The following is a 13,302-nucleotide window of genomic DNA, read 5'->3' as shown; positions in this document are numbered from 1 at the left end:
TCCGGAATAATTTCGACCACCTGGGGATCTTTAACGTGCACTGACATCGCACAGCACACGGGCGCCTTAGCGTTTTTCCTCCATAAAAACGCAGCCGCCGCGGTCGGGTTCGAACCCAGGAACTCCGGATCAGTAGTCGAGCGCCATAACCACTGAGCCACCGCGGCGGGGCAAGGAGGCGAAACGCAAAAGGCGCTCTTGTGCTGTGCGCTGTCATTGAATTGCACGCTAAAGATTCCCAGGCGGTCGGAATTATTATCGGAGACCTCCACTACGGCACCTCTTTCTTCCTTTCTTCTTTCACTCCCTCCTCTATCTGTTCCCTTACGGTGCGGTTCGGGTGTCCACCGAGATACATGAGATAGTTACAGCGTCATTTCCTTTCCTCAAAACCAGTTTTGGTTTTTCGTTCTTACCCCGCCGCGGTGGCTCAGTGGTTAGAGCGCTCGGCTACTGAACCGGAGTTTCCGGGTTCGAACCCGAACGCGGCGGCTGCCTTTTTATGGAGGAAAAACGCTAAGGCGCCCGTGTGCTGTGCGATGTCAGTGCACGTTAAAGATCCCCAGGTGGTCGAAATTATTCCGGAGCCCTCCACTACGGCACCTATTCTTCCTTTATTCTTTCACTCCCTACTTTATCCCTTCCCTTACGGCGCGGTTCAGGTGTCCAGCGATATATGAGACAGATACTGCGCCATTTCATTTCCCCCAAAACCAATTAATATTATTATTATTATGTTTTGTTAATAATATTATTAATTATTATTATTCTTCTTTCTTTCGGAGAGATCGCGCGCGTTTCGCTACGCCGCCGCCGCCAGTAGACGTGTAGTAGGAAGTGTTTTTTATTAAAATAATAATAAAAAGAAAGGAAAAAATTTTTCCTAGCGCGGGCTTCTGCCAACGATACTGAAGCACCTGAGCTGGAGCAGCGGAAATAAAAGATAGCAGGCATAATGTAGATATGAAATTAAAGAGGTGCACAACCTGGATACATTTCTTATTGAGTAAATAGTTTGTGTATATTACGTTTCCCCCTCTCCTCTCTTCCTGTCCCCTCACCTCTTTCATTTCATTTCTCCATTCTGCCTGCTATCCTGTATTTCCGCTGCCCCAGCTCAGGTGCTTCAGTATCGATGGCAGATGCCGGGGCTAGCAAAAATCTTTTCCTTCCTTTTTTATTATTTTAATAAAAACCGCTTACTACTACTAAAGAGGTGAGGAGACAGGAATAGAGGGCAGGGGAAAAGCAATATACACAAACTATTTACACAATAAGTAATGTGCCCAGGTTGTGCGCATGGTTAGTTCATGTTGGAGGAATAAAAACACATGCGCCGAGCACTGTGTTGACTACAACTGGAGTGGGGCGTCCAGTTATTAATCATTCAAGGTAGAACTCGCGGAGCGTTTGGTCATTGCGTGTAACTGCCTGGCGGAGAACAGACGGGACGTCAAGCCCGTGTGTTTAAGGAATGCACAGAGGCTCACCAGGGTTCGCTCACGGGTGCACGCACTGCTCTGCGGCCATAATAGCGTCTTGAGGGAGTCTAGTAGTATGCCCAGCGCCCTATTGGCCGCAAGCATATCGCGACGAGCATAGGCGAACGCGGCACAGGGAAGGAGCAGGTGTTCTAGTGTTTCCACTGCACCGCCTCCGTCGCACACATCAATCGTCGCGATTCCGTGACGCTCCCGTCGTTCCCCAGGGCCACACGCAGCCAATGCGCGCGCGGAGGAGCATTGCATGTTGCGAATGCGTAAGTGCGCGACAGCCGGTGATGCTGTCGATGCGCTCACCTTCTGCGATGCGTGGGTCGGGGTGCAGCTTTCGGAGATGGTCGTGGATGGCCGCACGCACGTCCTCCAGCGCAAGGGGTAGATCACTGGGAGGTAGTTGATGTGCAGCGGTCGCGAGGTCGCCAGCTTCTTCGTTGCCAGTGATGCCGCAGTGACCGGGCACCCACTGTGTATGCACGGCGCATCCTGTCCGCGCGAGGCGCTCGATACGCGAGAGAATTTCCCCGCACTAGTGGGGTACCGCGGCCGTTGGATTGCAGGCGGCTGAGGGCGACGCGGGTGTCGCACAGCCGAGCACTCCTTGGCGGCGGAGGGCAGAGGGTGAGCAGCAGGTGCAGCCCGAGCCGGATACCCATCAACTCCGCCGTGGAGGAGCCCAGGAAGGCTGCGTGTTGCTGGCTGTGCAGTCGCAGGGCGGGGATGGCAGCCGCCGCTGCAAGGGAGTAGCTGTCGCGGGCCACTGAGCCGTCGGTGTACACTAGGAGATGGTCCTGGAGCTCCTCGTGTATGACGGCTCTGGCCAGCTGCTGCACAACACAGAGGGGTGTGCTGTTGTGGCGGTGTGGCGGTTGTAGACAGTCCAGTCGACGGCTCTGTCAGTCCGTCGCGCCCGTCGCTCTGCGCGATCTCTCTTCTCGCGCAGATCGAGCAGCTTCATATCAGGCGTGGGCTGCCCTGCCCTTACCTCTGATCGTTGGGTGGCTGCGAGAGCGCTTCGGACTCCAGATGTGCGAATGCGCGTTCGTGTTAGGGAATAAGCGGATTGAATGACATTCGTTTTTTGGCCAGAGCGAATTTGTTTTAGAAAAAATGGGGAAAGAAAATTAAAACTTCCGCGGTGATTGTTCACCACGTAGTCTTACGCGATAAGAATTGAGTAGTTTAAAGTTGAAGGTGCGTATTCTTGAAGAAATCACTTTCACAAGGTGCACCAGTGCGCACGCCTTCAGGCATGGCTTCAAAGCCGCTCGTTTGGAGCGCTCGGTTATTTAGCGGTATGCACCAACGAAGATTGGCTTATCATCGTCAGTGAGATGGTTTGGCGCCGTTCGTAGCGCGCATTGTATTGCTTAGACATCACAACTCGTTGTTTTTTGTTTTTTTTTCATTACCAAAATGGCTACACTTAACATCATCACGCTTAACGTGCAAGGGTTTCGCAATGTTATGAAGCAGACCGAGGTGGTCGCTTTCGCTCGTTCATCGGGCTGCGATATCCTCTGCCTGCAAGAAACTAATTTTTTTCGCCTCAGTGACGTGCTGGATTTTAAGCGTAGGTTTGGTATCGATGCTTTCTTTTCGTACGCTAGCACGCGTTCTAGCGGAGTTGGCGTTCTTGTTCTGAACCGAATACTTCTGCGAGACCATCATGTTACCTACGATGCGCTTGGACGCGTGCTGGCGTTCGACTGCACGTTTAACTCACTTCGTCTGAGACTTCTTTGCATCTACGCACCTGCGCATTCTAATTTGGTAAACTCATTTTATAAAAATCTTGATGTGTATTTTCTTGGAGGACGAAACGTTGTGATGTTGGGCGATTTCAACTGCGTGCTCGATACGGTCGCTGATGTGCAGGGCCCTGGCAGAGGCAGACCAAGCTGGAATGCGCGCGAGTTGCGCCGCCTAGTCAACCAGTTTCTGTTAACAGATGCTTATGAGCTCCTGCATGGCGGCGTCTTTGTGTGGACTTGGCGTCGCAGATTGTCGTCAAGCAGGCTAGACAGGGCGTACGTACCGACGGGCCTTTCGAGGACAGTGGGTGCTGCTAATGTAATTACGCTGCCATCCTCACCAGTACACATATCAGACCATCGCCCCTTTCTTCTGTCGCTCAGGGTTCCGGCGGCTGCAGTGTCTCCTTTCAGACCATGGCGATTAATAACTGGACGCCCCACTCCAGTTGTAACCTACACAGTGCTGTGCGCGTGTGTGATTTAATTCCTCTAAAATGAACTAATCACGCGCACAACCTGGACACATTACTTATTGTGTAAATAGTTTGTACATATTACTTCTCCCCCTATCCTCCATTCCTGTCCCCTCACCTCTTTCATTTCATTTCTCCATTCTGCCTGCTGTCCTTTATTTCCGCTGCCCCAGCTCAGGTGCTTCAGTATCGATGGCAGATGCCGGGGCTAGCAAAAATCTTTTCCTTCCTTTTTACTATTATTTTTAATAAAACCACTACCACCACCACCATGGCGTTTGGATGTACGCATCCTTCACGATGCCAGCACGAGAGAAGGACTAACGCGGGCCTTGCGGTTTTCGGTTGTTGGGGCCGTGCCTGGTGACTGGGATCGTCTGAAGGAGCAGTGGCGTCACCATTGCGCCGCTTCTGGTCGAGCCCTTAGAGCTCGCGTCTCAGCTGAGGTTCGTGTTATGACGGCGAAGCTCCGTATAGCTCAGCGCACCCCGTCGCCATCGGCGCTTATGTGTGCATGGAAAGAGGAACTTTCAGAGCGTCTCCAGCGTCTTTTACGATCATCCTCTCTGACAGCGGCCGCATGGCGTTGTCGGCGCAATCCAACTTCTCATCCAGAGGTGCTTCGGTTTGCACGCCAGGAGCTGTTGTGCGCTCAAGGTGCCCCTGCTTTTCCCTCTTCCGTCGGTGCTGTGGCCCAGCCAGTTGGCAGGAATTTCAGTGCGTTTTTCGTCCATTTCATGGATATTGCTCAGTCGCACTTTTTGGTTCATCGCGATGACGTTTCCGCACACCCTTTTTTTGCAGGCTTGCCGCAGGTTGCGGATGAACTTCATGATGGCCTTATGGCTCCGCCGCCAACAGATAAAATCAAGGAGGCGTTAGATTCCATGAAACGAGGCTCAACGCCTGGGCCAGATGGTCTTCCTGTGGAGTTCTATTTACAATTCTGGCATATAGTAGGCCCCATTTTCACGGAAGTGCTAAAAATCTGTTTCACTCGGAATGTCCTTCCTAATTCATTTAAAAGAGGCCGCATCGTTCTGATCCCTAAAAAGTCTTCTTTCTCGACATGTCCGGCAGATTGGCGCCCTATTACCTTACTAAATACAGATTATAAAGTATTAGCAAAATTACTCGTCCGCCGTTTACGGGCTCTTCTCCCGTCCCTCATTTCCTGCCACCAGGTTTGCTCCATTCCGGGCCGTGAAATACATAGTTTATCTTCTGTAACGAGAGATATCCTAGAGTATACTATACGGCGGCGCGCACAGGGTCTTCTTGTTTCTCTAGATCAAGAGAAGGCATTCGACTTTCTAGAGCATGAGTATATTTACGGTACACTGGATGCTTTCGGTTTTCCACCTTCTTTAGTGCTACTTATTAAAGAGATGTACAGAGATATTTCAAGCACTCTGTTCCTCGATGGCTGGGAAAGTACCGCATTTGATGTTGGCCGCGGCGTCCGTCAAGGTTGTCCGCTCTCCCCTCTTTTGTTTGTCTTAGCATTAGAGCCTTTCCTTTTGGCAGTCAATCACCATTCTCTCATTAGCGGTCTGGCATTGCCAGGCAGTGAGAGTGTACGCGTCACTGCTTATGCAGATGACATCACGCTGTACTTAGCTGATGAACGCAGCCTGCTCGAAGTTTTAAACGTTTTTCGAGAGTACGCCTCCTTGTCGGGGGCTGCTCTTAATTATTCCAAGAGTCATTACTTTTTTGTAGGGTCACCTCAGAGACGTATAACGAGTACAATACCTTTGCAGTGGTGTGAGCAGATGCGCATTTTAGGAGTGACCTACGACTGTGCTGGAGTATGGGATGGTATGTGGTCTTCGGTCGTAGAGGGTATTACAGCTCGTGTGCAGAGGGCACAGACCTTTGACCTTCCTCTGCTTGAGAGGCGCTACCTGGTTCAGTCGGTCGTGCTGGGTGCCTTTTGGTACCTTTGCCACATTGTTAAACCACCCCTGCGCGTCATAAGGCGGGTGCAGACTACAGTTTTTTCTTTTTTTTGGTCAGGCGGAACCGAGCTTGTGCCTCGTGCTGTTCTTGGACAACCACGTGAGAGAGGTGGTTTTGCCTTCCCAACGTTGACCATCACGTCCTCACTGTTAGCATTGAAGTGCATGTTGCGTATCCTGCTGGGGGACGCGTCTCCGGCGCGAACCCTGGCGCGGTACTTTTTGGGCCCTTCCTTGCGCTTTTTGGATCCCTCGGCCCCAGTTAATCATGGTCCTCAATCAGAGAAGCCTACCGCTATATATACTACGGCAGTGGCCTTTTTCAGGCATGCAAGCGCAGTAGCACCTGACGTCAACATCCTTACAGACCGTGTCGTGAATATTATGGGCTCGCTGTCGTTGCCTGTTGTGCCGGCGGCTCGCCGCTCACCGATGCGCCGCGTTCAATGGGCGCGCATAACATCGACGCCTCTCCCAGACCATCTACGTGACTTTGTGTGGAAACTTGGTTGGGCAGTGCTGCCTACTTGTGATCGGCTGGAGCGGTGGGGCGTTTTACGCTCCAGTACCTGTCCGAATTGCCCGCTTCCGGAATCTAATCGCCATGCTACAGTCACCTGCATGGTAGCACGTGTCTTTTGGCGCGCCGTTCATGCGGGATTCCGTGGGCAGGGCATTTCGAGCTTTGTCTCCCGCGGCCGCTTCCCCAGCGGCCGTTTTGCTCGCCTGTTAATTGTTGCAGGTCTTTTTAGTTTATGGCGCAATCGATGCACCGCGGTCGCTGGTGGCTTTCGACGCCGAGCTGTGTGGCCAATACTTGGCCGTCTTAGAAGGGAGCTGATCAGTTTCTTGTCAGAGGAGCTCTTTTTCTTGGGAGAGGAAGAGTTTCTCCGGCAGTGGTCATGCCCATTCATTTCTGTTAACAATGAACGTCTTGTTCTGGTCTTTAGACCAAACTGGCGCTAAGGTCTTCTTCTTTATTCCCCCCCCCCTTTTTTTTTCCGTGTCAGATTTTTCCGGTATCACTCACTGTTAATAATCATGCCACGCCGCTTTAAATCGCACACAAGAAATTCCTGTTAGTTAATCAAAGATGTTTTGGCACTCTAATTGGCTCGCCTTACATGCTGAGCGTCATGTCAACTTGTGAATGTCAAATGTATCCGGTAACCTTGGCAAGTGTACATATGTAAATAAAATTTTTTCTAATCATCATCGTCAGACCTGCTGGGCGACGTTGAGTGGGTCTCGGCGGTTAAGGTTCTTGGCGTCGTGTTCCTCTCCTCAGGAGAAGTAGCTCGCGAGTCGTGGTCGCAGTTAAGAACGACCGCAGAGCGACGTCTCGCAGTGGCAGCGCGTTTTCGCTTGTCGCTGTCTGAGCGCGCTTTTGTAATCAGATCATCTGTGTGCGCGCCACTCTTCTACGCAGCTCGCGTCGCCTGTCCGCCGCGCACATTCATGCGTCGTTTGGCCACACTTTGTGGCGCTTTTTTCTGGGCGGGAAAGACGGAGACCGTCGCTCGCGCGCTCCTCCGCCTTCCCACGCGCATGGGCGGGTTCAGCTTGCCCGATTTACGCACCATGTGCAGTGTTCTAGCTGTCCGAGGCGTCCGCGACCTGGTCAACGTCACCGACTACCCGGGGAGGGGACTTCTCGCCTACCTTCTTGGGACGTCGCGGCGCCTCTTTTTTGGTCAGGTAACAGGTCCTTCAGCCGAACAGCCGCCGAGGTTCTTTAGGTATGTCTGTCGGGCGGCCGAGTCTCTCACAGCCGCTCTGCCCGAGGTCGACGTCACTAAGACACATGCCTCCCGTGTTTGCGAGCTCCTCGCTATCCAGGAGGCGACTCCAGAACAGCTCGGACGGAGCAGGCGGTTGCGGTGGCGAGATTTGACGTCTGGCACTCTTCCACCAGACGTTCGTGTCTTCGGCTGGCTGTGAGGCTGGAGGGTCTTGCCCACGGGAGTCCGTGTTGCAGCGTGGGGCATCGCCCCTTCTTCGCGGTGTCCTCAGTGTGGCGACACTGAAACCCTGCAGCATGCCATGTTTGACTGCGTGGTGGCTAGGACGTTTTGGCGGCTCATGTCGTGTATGTTTTTTGTTTCCCTGAACTCCCGCACCCGGCCACGTGAGTCGTTTGTGCGGCTTCTGCTCTGTGTGGGTGCGTTTGTTTTGTAGCGGCAGAGAGGCGTGGCTTCCTTGCAGGGTCGACCTCAGCGGGCCATGTTCCCATTGTTGCTGAGGGTGAGAACGTGCCTTTTCGAACAGGCGTGCTTAGACTGCGTCACCCTCGACGAGGAAGAATTCCTACGCCGGTGGAGCACCCGGTTCATCAACACAAGCAGGGGCCGCGTCACCGTGCAGCTCCTGCCATACTGAGTGTGCAGTGCGCTCCTTGTGTGCGGCGATTGTGCGCGGTGTGTTGTGCGTGCATGCCCCGCGTGCTTCCCCCCCGCGCGTATGGACCCTCTTTTGAACTCTTTTGGACTTTTATGGCTTTTGTATTTGTGCATTTCATGCCAACGTGCATTTTTGCATAAGTAGGTTGCCGCTAAAGCATGTCATTAGTTTATGTTGGGCGACATTACTCGCCGTTCTGTGCCTATGTTTTTGCGAGGGATACCAGTCCCTTCCAGGCCCGTGGTCAATAAACTTCTCTTCAATCATACATTTCGGAAGGAAATGCGGAATTATCTCTAAGGGTGGATGGAAACAACTTTTATTAGACGACAAAAAAAGGCCGCAACTGTCTGGAAGACGTTCAAGTAACGAGCGTTTTCTGTGTGGTTTACTAGATGAAAAAGTGAAGAAGAACGCCCGCTCGTCTCGAGAAACGGAATGTAATACCTTTTGCAATGGGTTGTATTGCCACCATGCTCGGCTACGCGTGCACGCACGCCGCCTAGCCGAACGATCGCCACCTAGCGCCATCTATCAGAGAAATTACGACGCACGTCTACCCATTGCCGAGTTGCACCCCCTCAAGATATGTCCCAAACGAAGTTTGCTTAGAGTGGGGATTCAAGGTGTGCCTAGAATTCGGCTCACGGTGTGATATTGCAACGCTTGAATTAGTTATTCCATGTATGCATTGCTTACATATTATTTAATTATGGTTTTATTTCTATACCACATCCCATAAGGTTTTATTTGCCTACTAAATTCGGTATACAACTGTCCCCGGATGGGTGCCCGTTGTCGGAGTATATATACAACGGAACGAATGTATACCTGTTTTAGGGTATTTTTTGTTCTTTCTATCTTTGCTCCCCTATCCTTTAACTATCCTACGTAGTTCGTCGGCATATCGTTCTCGACAAACCCGATGCCACGATCGCCAGCTTAGCTTCCGCGTCTAACGAACGGGCAGCAAGCCGCAAGCTTCGCGGTGAACGAGCTTTGGATGTGCGCTGCGTTGTTCGCCGCTCACCACATGATTCCTGCGTGCCCGCACGGCCCCACTATGCCTGAACGAGACGAGCTGGAGGCGCTAGAATCACTGGATAATATCAGAGTACCGCGAATCTTTTCCCCGCGCCGCCCCGCGCCACGGCGCCACCAATTGGTCAACACAGGTCACGTGGTTTGTCGCCGCCTGCGATCTCTCGCAAGCTTCCAAACAGACGAAGCGTGGACGCCTCTCGCAGCAGTTTCAGTGTGCGGATTGCAACGTTTCGCGCTTGTCGCTCAGGTATGGAATAAAAAATCGCTTCGAGACAACATGCCAGGTTGCTGCGCTTTTGGGTGCAGCAGCAGGACAGAGTCTGGGAAGACTTTTTTCTCCATTCCACGGGGGAAAAACAACGAGAAACGGCGCCTTGCCTGGCTTCACAGGATCAGCCGGGAGAAGTTCGTGCCGACAAGAAACACACGCTTGTGCGAGGAAAGTTCGATTGGTTCATGGCAGAGGTCTTGGGCATAGCGTAAAGTGCATGAAATTAGGTTGTAATAGAACTGCTGCACGTGCGGACAAAAGCAAACAGAGCTCTCTGTTGCCGTCTAACATTCGCCGCATGATGCCTAATTGTAACTGCAAGCTCTGGTATGTCAAGACTGGCAGTTGACGCGAGTGCGCTTGCTCTTGAACAAAGAATGTTTTATGCCCGATAGGAAAGGCGTGATTGTAATGAGCACGGAACAGCGTGCTCCTTTTGCTTATGTCCGCACCTGTACGCGGACGTAGTTTGAATCGACAGCAAACGATAGAGCTGTGTGTGCATGGTATTTCTCTGACAGACATGTGCAGGCTCATTGAAATGATCAATTGCAGGATAAGGGGACCATGAAACAATAGTGCATAATAACGAGGTCGTTGCGATAACGTTACGCGCTCGAACGACCGCACATTAACATTCGGGCTTGTCTCGCCTTCTATGCGTGAATTATTGCGTCACTCGGGTTGTAGTGGTTGCATATGGTACTGCGCTACTCTTCTTTTTTTGCCACAGTGTTCACTTTTCTTTCAACACACAAGACTAGATTCTTCCAAGGTTATGAGCTTGTTTCCTAATGTGTCAGTGTTAAAAATTTTTAGGGTTTCTGTGTTCGTCATGCAACTGAGTGGCCTTTTTGAAGTGATGACGCTCGTAGCAAACGACTATCACAAATTGTACAGGGAAAAATGCTGCTTACTTTACAACATTCAGCACTCCTTTTAAATTTAACCTCGATCTAATTAATTTGCATAGCCAAGCTATACTTGTGTTCACAAGGTTCTGGAACTAGCTGTTAGCTTTTGAACGCTGAAATTGCAAAAAAATTCACCAAGATAGCGTTTGCGTACGTGCTATATTCCTCTAGCTATGTGTGCTTTGAGACATATAGCGCGCTGTCTGTTTCATACAAATATTGCTTTTCAGAACAGCTTATAGCCTCTTACTTGTAGTATTTGCCTATGAGTACCATCCTATTGCCAAGATGAAATTGGTTGTTCATCTAGTAGTTTTTTGTCAGCATAACTGTATCAGCTTAGGGTATTACCTTTTGATAATTGCAAATCAAATGTGACTTGGGATAAGTGCCACTCGTATGCAAGATAACTTTTAGATGTTACTGTGTACACTTGATTTCTCAACGTTATGGCATGAAATAAATTTTCAGGACCACTTTGTTTCCGAGGACTTCGAAAAGCCAAGAGTAGATGAAAAAAAAAAACGGAAATGGAAAGCGGTGCCAAGCGTATTTTTTCATCGTGGGCCACGGAAGCTGAGAAAGCCACCATTTCCGCGTGGACTGCAGCTGCCGCCAGCTGCTGAAAACATGAAAGCTGTGCCTGTACAAACTGAAACCGCAGTAGAGGGTGGCTGCAAATTTTTCTATGCATGTTCATATGGTGATATTAGAATAGTAAACAAATTATTTCATGCTAGAGAGCTTTTTGTAATGAAGGAATCTTGTGCAGTTTTTTACAAATCAGAAATGAGCAGTTTTGTCTACCAGGAACGTGTGAGAATTTGAACAAGTAATTTATAAGCATGCTCAAAGTACCTTCGATTCAGCCGTGGCTCACTGCATCAGTTCAGAGTTCTCCCGTGCACTGCCTTCCTTGCTTGAACTGGATGCACATGCGGTACCGCTGTGGTGCAAATAACCACTGCATTTGGCTTTTGGCTGCACATGCACGGTAATTATAGTCAGGCATGTGCTAAATTATATCACAAATTATTTCAGTGTCAGCTGAGACTGTGCCTGAGGCAGCATCACTGGAAGCAGCCAGCACTCAAGACACAGAGCAAGATGCTACCCTTGGTGAGACTGCTGTGGGCTACATTTGACTGATATCCTTGTATTTTGCTTTATGCCGAACTGTTCTTAACGATGCTGTGAACTGGCACTGAATCGAATGGAGCTATTGTCTTGTATCTGGTATGTTGGTGCGACTGAAGTGCAATGTATATGTGGCTACACAAGCACGTTAATGGCAGTCAGGCATGTGCTTAAATTATATCACAAAGTCTTTCAGTGTCAGCTGAGATTGTGCCTGAGGCAGCATCACTGGAAGCAGCCAGCACTCAAGACACAGAGCAAGATGCTACCCTTGGTGAGACTGCTGTGGGCTACATTTGACTGATATCATTGTATTTTGCTTTATGCCAAACTGTTTTTAACGATGCTGTGAACAGGTACTGAATCGAAGGAGTTACTGTCTTGTAGCTGGTATGTTGCTGCAACTCAAGTAAAATGTATATGTGGCTGTACATGCACTTTATTGATAGTGAGGCATGTACTTAAATTATATCACAAATTCTTTCAGTGACAGCTCAGACTGTGTCTGAGGCAGCATCACTAGAAGCAGCCAGCACTTCCATTTCTGTGGAGTTAGCTAGCACTCAAGACACAGCACAAGACGCTACCCTTGGTGAGACTTCTGTGTGCCACATTTTGCTCATATCATTATGTTTTACTTTATGCCAAAATATTTTTACAAATCATGTATGAATACATTTCAGGACAAATCAGCAAAATGCCAACAGAAGTGCAGAAAGACTGCAGCGTAGAAAAAATTTGCGACAAAACAGCTCAGCTTGACAAGGTCACTGAAGAGGTTGCCGCTCTCAAGCGTCGGCTGAATTTGGAAAGGAAAAAAAGAATCAAGGCGGAAACTGAGTGCAAAAACATGAAGGACAGCCTTAGCCACCTCCTTGAGGGAGACCAAATGCGTTGCTTACAGAAAGGAACCATGAGGGGTTCATGGACAGCCAAGACTATTCAGAAAGCATTGAAGCTCCGGTTGTCGTGTGGCTCAAAAGGCTATGAGCACCTCAGAGAAAATGGGTGGCCCTTACCTGGAGAGAGAACACTCCAACAACATATTCAGGATCTCAAGTTTGTTCCTGGTATGCCTAGCTCCTGCATCATACCATGTTCTCTCTGCATTTGGCATTTGATCACCAATACCACATGTTTGCAATATATACCTTTTAAGTTGCACCTCCTAAAATTATTTTCTAGGCATTCTGAAAGAGATGCTCAACGCTCTTGAAGCCAAAGTGACTCATTTTAATCCAGAAGAAAGAAGTGCTGTGATAATGTTGGATGAAATTCAGCTGACTGCTGGCCTTGACTACGACAACACTACACAATCTGTCATCGGTAAGGCCTATAGTAAAACACGCCCTCCAGTTCTTTTAAATCTGTTTGTCTTTTAGGACATCCAACCGTGCCTTTGTCGGACCCTGGAGCGACGGCCGTGATGGCAACACATGCCCTTGTTTTTATGTTAGCTGGTGTGACATCAAGGTGGAAACAAACAGTGGCCTACCATTTCACCGGTGAATTACTGTTTATACCTATCTGTCATCTATCTTCCATTCATACCTACGCATAAAGTGATTGCTCAATACAGCCTTTTACTAAAAGGGGTATGTTCCTTTGAGTGGAATAGTTTCTTTGAAAATGGAGTGAAAAAAAATTGACTAAATGCTTGTTTTGTCCTTCAATTATAGGTGACTCCTTTGATGCTAAAAAGGTGCTGGATATCTTGTTTCAAATAATTCAACGCTGTGAGGCCATTGGTCTTTCAGTAGACTGTGTGACATCGGATATAGGCAGCGGAAACCAAGCCATCTGGAGGCTGTGCAACATTGTGGCCTCAAAATATGGCCGTGCTAGG

Source organism: Amblyomma americanum, chromosome 1 (assembly GCF_052857255.1).
Source record: "Amblyomma americanum isolate KBUSLIRL-KWMA chromosome 1, ASM5285725v1, whole genome shotgun sequence".
NCBI lineage: Eukaryota > Metazoa > Arthropoda > Arachnida > Ixodida > Ixodidae > Amblyomma > Amblyomma americanum.
Note: the sequence above shows the minus strand (reverse complement) of the source record.